Source organism: Balaenoptera borealis, assembly GCF_965194805.1.
Source record: "Balaenoptera borealis genome assembly, chromosome: 7".
NCBI classification, from domain to species: Eukaryota; Metazoa; Chordata; class Mammalia; order Artiodactyla; family Balaenopteridae; genus Balaenoptera; species Balaenoptera borealis.
The window spans coordinates 125,163,975-125,173,179 of record NC_138864.1 but is presented as its reverse complement, the minus strand read 5'-3'; the positions used below and the strand labels follow the sequence as shown (position 1 = coordinate 125,173,179).

The 9,205-nt window shown below is 44.5% G+C and overlaps 1 long non-coding RNA gene across 1 annotated transcript; it reads left to right on the top strand.

Annotated features, from left to right (window-relative positions):
• The first annotated feature begins 503 nt into the window (after positions 1-503).
• LOC309632006 lies at positions 504-8,678 on the top strand. The gene is made up of 2 exons (XR_014246695.1): positions 504-3,977; positions 4,390-8,678. It is a non-coding gene; the product is annotated as an uncharacterized lncRNA (long non-coding RNA).
• Positions 8,679-9,205: the final 527 nt, after the last annotated feature.

Here is a 9,205-nt window from a genome sequence, read left to right as displayed (position 1 = left end):
ACTCAACTCATCTACTCAGCGCCTGGAAGGACCAGAACGTGACACCGGTCCCTGCGTCACTGAGCTTGTAACCTGATGCGGACACGGACAAAGACAGGTGTTTTTTGAGCTGGAGATGGAGGCGGGAGGTGGGTGGGGTTCAGGAGAGGCCGCCCTGAGCAGTGAGGACACAGGGCTGATGGGACCCGTCCCGTTCCTGCCACGACGTCTGGACCGGCACACGCCTCACCTGTGGTTCCTCAGGGTTCTCGAAACTTGCGTGACCTTCTGCGATGAGCCCACGGTCTCCTTGGTAGGAAGGGGGAAGAGCCCCTTCTCGCTGTCGTCGTGTCCCCCACTCCCGGCTCTCTGGGATCCCTGTCCCCCCAGCGTGTCCACCCGAGCTGCCGGAGGCGGCGGGAGTCTCGCTGGGCCGCGTCTCTGTCTCCCAGGAGGGTGTGGCGTTTTCCGCGCCGATGCTGCCGAGGCCTCCGGGGTCAGGTTCATGGCTCTCCGGGGTCAGGTTCATGGCTCTTCGCTGCGGCCCAGACCCCCCGGGGTAGGCTCCCGATTGGGCTTCTGACGTTCTCTCCCTGCAGGTCAGGGTTTGCATATTTGAAGATTTCCTTCTGGCCCCAGAAGGTCTTTTAACCCGGTTCTTATCCCAGCCACTGAGGTGGGAAGAGTGTCTCCCCTGTGTTTCTTTGGCTACGACCGTCACCTGCTTTGCTCCGTGAAAGTCCCAGCAGGCGCGGCCCCCGCTGGCCCTCTGCTCCCCCAACCCCATCCCACCGCCGCTGGCCGCGCGGCGCTCCCAGGCCTCTGTCCTCAGCTGGCTTGCCCTCTGCAGCCCCATCCAAACCTCTCCCTCCTCCACGCGGTGACGACTTCCCAAGCATCTGCCTCCTTCGCTCCAAACCCGGGGACGGTCGGCAGCCCTATCGCTATTACAGCAGCTTCTGCTGTGACCAGAAAAGCTACACTTCCGAGACTCGGTGCTTAGCTTCTTCCCCAGAGCTGCTCCGCCAAGATGTCCTAACCCTGGAGGTGGCAGTTCTCCCCGCCCCCAGGGGCGCCGACAGGCACCATCTAGCTGTCCTCTGGGGCCTCACCCCGCAGCCTGGCCCGAGGCCCCGTCACCTTCAGGACAAAGCGACCTGCCATCCCCTGCCCCGGACACAGGTGTTCAGGCCTCTGTGCGTCCGCCTAGACTGCTCCCCCAGGAGGCCCTCCCCGCCCTCGTGCCCCACCCCGTGAGTGCCGCGTACACGTAGAGCTTTAGTTTTACTTGACAGTCTCAACAGCTGATAAAAGTCTTTGAGGGCAGGGACTGGCACTTTCAGCCCAAAGGAGAAGAAAGAGGAGCAGGCGTGTGGGTTCCTCACCTCTCCCTCCCCACCCCCCCCACCCCCGGCTCCCGGCTTCCACTGGGGCTCAGCTGACCCCCCCCCCCCCACCCCGCACAGGCGCAGCATGCTCGCTGCCCCCCCGGCCCCCAGCAGCCCCTCCATCCCAGAGAGGGGCTTCCGGCTCCTGGAGCCCAGCTGACAGAGGAACAGAGACGGTCGATTTCTGAAACAAAGGGATACATTACTCTTGACGGTGTAGATTAATACCTGTGTAAAAATATTTGACGTTTTGTAATTAAAATACCCTTATTTTTATTTAATAAAAAATGTATTGGAATAACGGAATCACTAAAGGTCAGACCTAGAGATCGTGTAGCTCAGTGGTTTTCAATATTTTTAAGCAACAGAAGGTTTACAAAATTATTTAGACCTTTACTCTAAGTATTTGCACGTGGTGAAAATTCAAAATGTACCAGAAAGCACACAGTAAAAGCTAGGTCTCCTCTATGCCGTGTCTCTCAGCCAATTTCCCCACCCACTGGAAACCACTGCTATTGTTTTCCTGCAGATCCATCCAGAAATATTTCATGCGTATTCAAGCACATTCACCCACAGACACACACACACATGTATAAAATGTCCATGTTTATCCTTAAAAACAAAAGGAGGGAGGGGGAACAACCACCAAAAAAAACAAAACTAGAAGATGTTTAGGTAGTTTACGATTTTTCCTCATGAATAATGCTGTGGTGGACGTCTACAGGTATGTACCTCAAGTAAACTGCATTATAGCAATTTACTGGACTTTTAAATAAATGTTTTGTTTGGGGATAATTTTAGATTTACAGAAAAGTTGCAAAGATAATACGGAGAGTTCCCAAATACCCCTTGTCCCGTCTCCCCTAATGTTAATATTTTATAGAACATTCTTCTTGTCGAAACGAAGAGATTAACCTTGGTGCATTCCTATTAAGTAAACTACATACATTGTTCAGATTTCACCAGTGTTTTCAGTCACGTCCTTTTTCTGTTCCAGGACCCCATCCAGGCCACCACACTGCATTCGGTCACCGTGTCTCTTTGGTCCCCTCTGGTGACAGTGTCTCAGGTTGGCCTTGCTTTTCATGACCTTGACAGTTCTGATTTGACTGTTTCATTCCTCATTATGTTCAAGCTTTCCTTTAAAACTTTTAGCACATTTTTATAAGAGCTATTTTTAATAACCATTGTCTGCTAATTCTTTCATTTCTGGGTCTCTTTAGTTAACTGATTGTTCTTTTTTCTCCTGCTGACACAGGTCGCATTTTCTTGCCTTTTCCACATCTAGTAAGTTTTACTGGATTCCAGAGTCTGCGCTTTCACGGTGAAGGCTGGATGGTGGTGTGTTCTCATTCTGGCGGCAGCTGAGCTGCTTGAGCGTTGGGTCCCCCTTTTGAAGCTGCTCTGCAAGCGTTCTCAGGATGAGTCTAACTAGGCCTCACTGCTGAGGTCTGGTCCTTCGGGGGAACGTACGGTGCCCTGGTTACTCAGCGCCGTGTCTTGGCTGCTGTGATCTCTGGAAGTGGTTCGGTTCATAGCTTCCCAGGACTCGTTCTCTCCTCGGAACGTGTTCTCGGCTCAGTCTCTTGGGGTCACGATGACCTGTGGACAGTGACGTGGCCAGACTCAAAACAGAGACCCTTTCTTCGCGTGCTCCCTCCGGCCCTACATTCTGTGCTGCAAATTCTGGCCGCGTTGGCCTCCCTGAGCTGTTCTCCGTCTCAGTTCAGCAAGACCAGCACCCTCTCTGGGGCTCCCCTCTCTGCACAGCAGGCTGGAAATTGTCTCTGGGCGGAAAGCTGGGGTGAGGCGAGGCTCCCCTTGTTCTCTGGATACTGTCCTGCAGTCCTGTGATCCCATGTTTGAAAAGAGTTGTATTCTGTATTTTTTCCTACTTTTCTAGTTGTTTACCCCAGGAGGACGAGCCCAGACCCCACAGATGTAGTAATTTTCTCATTTCTTTTTGATCAAATTTTTTCCTTCTCATCAAATTCTATTTTCTTTAAAGGCATTATTTACCATATTTCTTCACCCCTGCTGTGTTCCTTTTATTCTTCATTTCTGAAATTATTTTTTAATTTCAAATTTTTGCTCGAGTTCTGTCATTTGTGAGTTTTCAAATTTTGCTTTATGTTGTCATTTCACACGACTTATGTCTTCTAGTTTGTTTTGAACAAGTGTTACAGTTTTGATTGGTTCTGGGAGCCTGTCTTCCTGGTGTGCTTTCGTTCTTTCTTCCCCACGTCACCTCAGCTTTTTCCCCTACTTGATGCAGTGGGTCATAGGACTGGGGCTGCAAGTACAAAGACTGTCAACAGGGATGTTTTCTAACTATGCTGTTTGTTTTTGTTTTTGTTTTATCCTTTATGTCAGAATTCCTAAGGGCCTGAAGGGACAGGCTGTGCCTTCACCCCATCCGGCAAAACTGGGGCTACCAGTGAACGCGGCTTCCTTGCCTGGTGCTGAAGGCAGCCCACTCGTTCTGCACCTGGGTAACCGTACCCTCTCTGAATGGGAGTGGACTGAGGGGCAAGGACTTCCCAGACTAGTACTGCTCCCTGCAGTGTAGACCAGCACAGTGACCGAACCAAATGTCCGTCCCTTCTAAAGGTGGGAAAAGTTTGGGTATAAATGAAAACAAGGAAAAACTGTAGCCGAGGGTAAAGGAATGAATAAAGGGTTCTGTGATGGGAACCTAATATTTCGTTAGCACCTTGAGAGATTGTACCAGATGCTGCAAAGGGGGAAGCCATATAAGGCTGGGACCACGCCTGATTTTGGAACCTGACTGGACCGAACAGAAGCCTGCAAGCCCAAGTCGCCTCACCCTGGGAGATTCTCATACGATACGACGACAGACTGGATGGTTCCTAAGGACTGAATGGTCCAGTAACGTGCCAGTGCCTTTTGGCTCCTATGGTGGTTTTGCTACTGGGGATCCACGTTCGAAGACCGGGGGGTAAACTGCGCTACTGTGATTTATAATCGAGGCGTTGTTGGTCTCTGTCCCCATTTCCGGCAGACATCTCCTAAAACCCGTGGACTAACGTGGACGATGAGGACGACACAGGTGTCTTCTGTCGCGTGCGTGAACGGCGTGGCAGCGGCTGCCGGGAGCGCCTGGCCCCCTCCTCCGCAGCCAAGCTAGAGCTTCCCTTCTTCTCCGTTGGACCTCTCCCGCACACGTTTTACTCTGCTCCCAGCAGTTTCTCCCCAGTCTGGGGCCCTGACCTGGAAAGAAGCCCTGGCGGGAAGTTTCCAGAGTTCAGAGGCACTGGGGCGCGTGGGCCCCCTGCACTGCTCCCGGCTTAGCTGCTGCTCTCAGACTCACCACCGTGTCTCCAGCTGATACCTGTTCCCGATTTCGGGCTCTTTCATGCTCGGGCCCACCAGGGGCTCTGTTGCTGCTTCCTTTTGCTTTCTGTCATGGGCGTGGCAATAACACACAGGGCTTACAGCTGTTAGTTAGTTTCCCTACCCACTTTATTTTAGAGACTGTGAGGCTACCTTGTCACCTCGTTAGTTTGAAAACGTTATCCTCGGGTCTTCGGTTCGGCCGTGTAGCTGCTCTCACTGTACGTGGGTATCGACTGGGGGAAGATGCGAAAGCTGTGCTGCAACAGCTTCTCTGCCATCTCCTCAGAACCCACATCAATCTTTTAGCCATTTTAATGGGTGTGAAGTGGTATCTGATTGTGGCTTCACTTTGCATTTCCCTGATAACTGTGACATTAACACCTTTTCACAGGCTGAGCCGTTTTCTACATCTTTGGTGAAGGGTCTGTTCAAGTATTTTGTCCATTTTGAAAATTGGTTTAAATTAATTAAATTTTAAGCACTTTATACACTCTGGGTACTAGTCTGTGGTTTAGCTTTTTGTTTTCTCAACGGTGTCTTGAGCAGAAGCTTTTAATTTTGATGAACTCCAATTCATTCATCTTTGACGACTACTTCTTCCAATGAGTAATCTTTGCCTCCCCTAAAATTATGAAGGTATTCTTCATTTTCCTCTAAAAGCTGTATAGTTTTCTTTTTTCTATTTAGATCTATGACCATCTTGAAGTAATTTTTGTGTATGGTATAAGGTAGGGGTCAAGTTTCATTTCTGTCCGTAGGGATATAAAATTCTTCCAGCACCATTTGTTATAAAGATTATTTTTGCCTAGTGGGTTTTGGTTCCTTTGCTGAAAATCAATTGCCCATATATGTGTGGGTCTATTTTTGTTCCACCAATCAATTCTTTATCTGTAAGTCATTATTACAGTCTGTCTTGAACTGGTACATGTGCTCCAACTTTATTCTTTACAAAATTACTTTGGCCACTCTTAGTCCTATGCGTTTCCATGTAAATCTGAATTTGAAAATTAGATTGTCACCTTCTACAGAAAGTCTACTGGGATTTTGATGGAGTATAGTATTAAATCTGTAGATCAAATTGTAGAGAATTAACATCCTAACAATATTGATTTTTCTAATTAATGAATATAGCGTAGTTCTCCATCTATTTAGGTTTTCTTTAATTTCTCTCAGCAATGTTTTGTATTTCTCATTGTACAAATCTTTAAGTTTTCACATTTTTGATGCTATTGTAAATTGCAATTACAATCCCATTATTTTTTATTTTGAACTGTTTGTTGCTACCATATAGAGGTACAGTTCATTTTTATTATTTTTTTTTAATAAGTTGGTGGGATATTTTTATTTTTTTGGCCGCACGGCTTGTGAGAAACTTAGTTCCCCGATCAGGAAATTGAACCCGGGCCCTTGGCAGTGAGAGAGTCCCAACCACTGGACTGCCAGGGAATTCCCACAATTCATTTTTATGTTGACCTTTTATCTCGTGATCCTGATAAACTTCTTTACTCTATCTAGTAGTATTTTTGAAAACCCCCTGTGATTTTCTACACACTTGGTCATAGTCTGCAGATCGACAGTTTTACCTCTTCCTTTCCAATGTACATGCCCTTTATTGCTTTTTCTTGCCTATAGCAGTGGCTAAGGCTTTCACTACAAATGTTGAATGTAAGTGGTAAGTACGGGCATCCTTACCTTGTTCCTAAACCAGTCTTTTTTTTTTTAATGATACTACCTATAGTTCTCCATAGATGCCCTTTATCAGGTTGAGGAATTTTCCTTCCATTCCTAGTTTGCTGAGTTTTTATCGTTAACGGGTATTGAATTCTGATTTTCCTGCAAGATCCTAAGCCTTTTTCTCTTGTATTATTAAATCATAATTAACACTGATTCTCTAACGTTAAAGCAGCTTTGCATTCCTGGGATAAAACCCACTTGTTCATAATGTACCATCCTTCTTACGTATACTGGATGTGATTTGCCAATATTTTGTAAGGGAATTTTAATTCTATATTCATGAAGGATATTGGCTTATGATTTCCTGGTATACTGCTTCTAAGATGAATAGTTAAGGCTTGCTCATAACGTCAAAATTTCATAGAAGTTTTCCAGAAAAGGTTGTGTATTATTGACAACAGTTTTTTCCTCCATTGTTTGATAAAATTCATCAGTGAAACCATCTGTGCCTGGAGCTTTCTTTGTGGAAAGGTTTTTAAACTACAAATTCAATTTATTTAACAGGTGTAGAGACAGTCAGGGTGTCTATTTCTTCTTCAAAGAAATTGGGAAATTTGTTTCTTTCAAGGAATTCATTTAAGATATCAGATTTATTGGCAGAAATGTGGTTCCTAATAAGCCCTTACTCATTTATAAAATACAGTTTATTTTTTACAGCAATTTTAGGTTCACGGTAGAATCGAGCAGGAACTGTAGAGCACACAGCTTCCCCACCAACACCCCTGCGCCAGAGCAGGGCCTTCGTTAGAGCTCGTGAACCTGCCCTGACACATCACTGTCACCCGAAGCCCATAGCTGACATTACAGTTCACTCTTGGTTTGGTGCCTTCTGTGGGTTTTAACTACCATTACGGTATCATATACAGGAGATTCACTGCCTGAAGAATCCTCTGTGCTCTGCCTATTCATCTTTCTCCCCCCCACCCTACCACTGGCAACGAATGATATTTTACTGTCTCCATGGTTTTCCTTTTTCCAGAATGTCACAGGGTTGGAATAATACAGTACACAGATTTTTCAGGCAGCTTCTTTCTGAGTAATACACACTTAAGATTTGTCCATGTTTTTTTGTGGCTTTATAGCTCATTTCTTTTCAGCACTAAATATTCCATTGTCTAGGTGTACCACAGTTTATTTATCCGTTCACCTACTGAAGGACATCTGAGTTGCTTCCAAGTTGGCAATTACAGATAAAGCTGCTGTAGACATTTGCGTGCAGGTTTTTGATCATATGATAAGAGTATATTTAGTTTTGCAAGAAACTGCCAAACTATCTTCCAAAGTGGCTGCACCCTTTTGTGTTCCCACAAGCAATGAATGAGAGTTCCTGTTGCTTATCTTTTTTAACATCTGCAGAATCTCTAGTAAAGTTGCCACTCTCACTACTGATATTGGTAATTTTTTTTTTTTTTTTTGACTAGAGTTTTAACAGTTTTATTAATATTCTTGATCCAGCTTTTGGTTTCATTAATTTTTAATTTTCTCTTTCATTCATTTCCATCCTAATATTTAATATTTCCTCTGCTTCTTTGTTCTTCTAACTTGCTCTTCTTTTCCTACTTTAAAGTGGAAGCTTGTCATTGATTTTAAACGTTTATTCTTTTCTAATAACAGCTTAGTTTATAAAGTTTCCAAGTACTGAGTTAGCTACATCCTACAGTCTTTGATATGTTGTGTTTTCATCTTCAGGCAGCTGAAAATAGCCTTTTGATTTCTTCTTTGACCCATAGAGTATTGGGAAGTATGTTCTTGGTTGATTTTCAAATATTTGAAGATTTTCCAGGTATTTTTTATTGATTGATTGATTGCTACACCGCGCGGCTTGCGGGAGTCTTAGTTCCCCAACCAGGGATTGAACCCAGGCCCTCAGCAGTGAAAGCGCAGAGTCCTAACCACTGGACCACCAGAGAATTCCCCCAGGTATCTTTTTATTATTGATTTCTATTACTGTTGTTATTGATTGCTCATATAATTTGCATGAGTTGAATTTGTATAAATTTGTATAAAAATTTATTGAGATTTCTTTAATATCCTGGAACATGATCTCTGTTGGTAAATATTTCACGTGTACTCGAAAAGAATGAGTATTCTATGTCAAGTTGGTTAATAGTATTGTTCAAGTTTTCGATATCCTGTTTCATCCACTTGTTTGATGACGTATATTGATATTTTGAAGTTGTGTCATTACGTATATAAATGCTTGAGATTATTTCCTCTTAATGAATTGACACCTTTATCATTATGAAACAACCCACTTTATCCCTAGGAATATTCTTTGCTCTGAAATCTCCTTTGTCTAATATTAATATAGCCACTCTAGATGTCTTCCAATTGGTGTTCAACAGGCATATACATATTTTCCCACCCTTTCATTTTTAATTCACTTGTGTCGTCATCTTCAAAGTGAGTTTCTGATAGGCAGCATGTAGTTGGATCTTGCATTTTTATCCAATCTAACCATCTCTGCCTTCTAACTGGGGGCATTTAGACCCAGTTACAAAAAAAAAAAAATTATTTTTTATTGAGGTGTAGGTGATGTAAAATGTTATATAAGGTTCAGGTGTACAACATAGTGATTCACAATTTTTAAAGGTTATACTCCATGTATAGTTATTATAAAATATTGGCTATATTCCATGTGCTGTACAATGTATCCTTGTAGATTATTTTATACATAGCAGTTTGTACCTCTAAATCCCCTAACCCTGTCTTGCCCCTCCCCACCCCCTTCCCTCTCCCCACTGGTA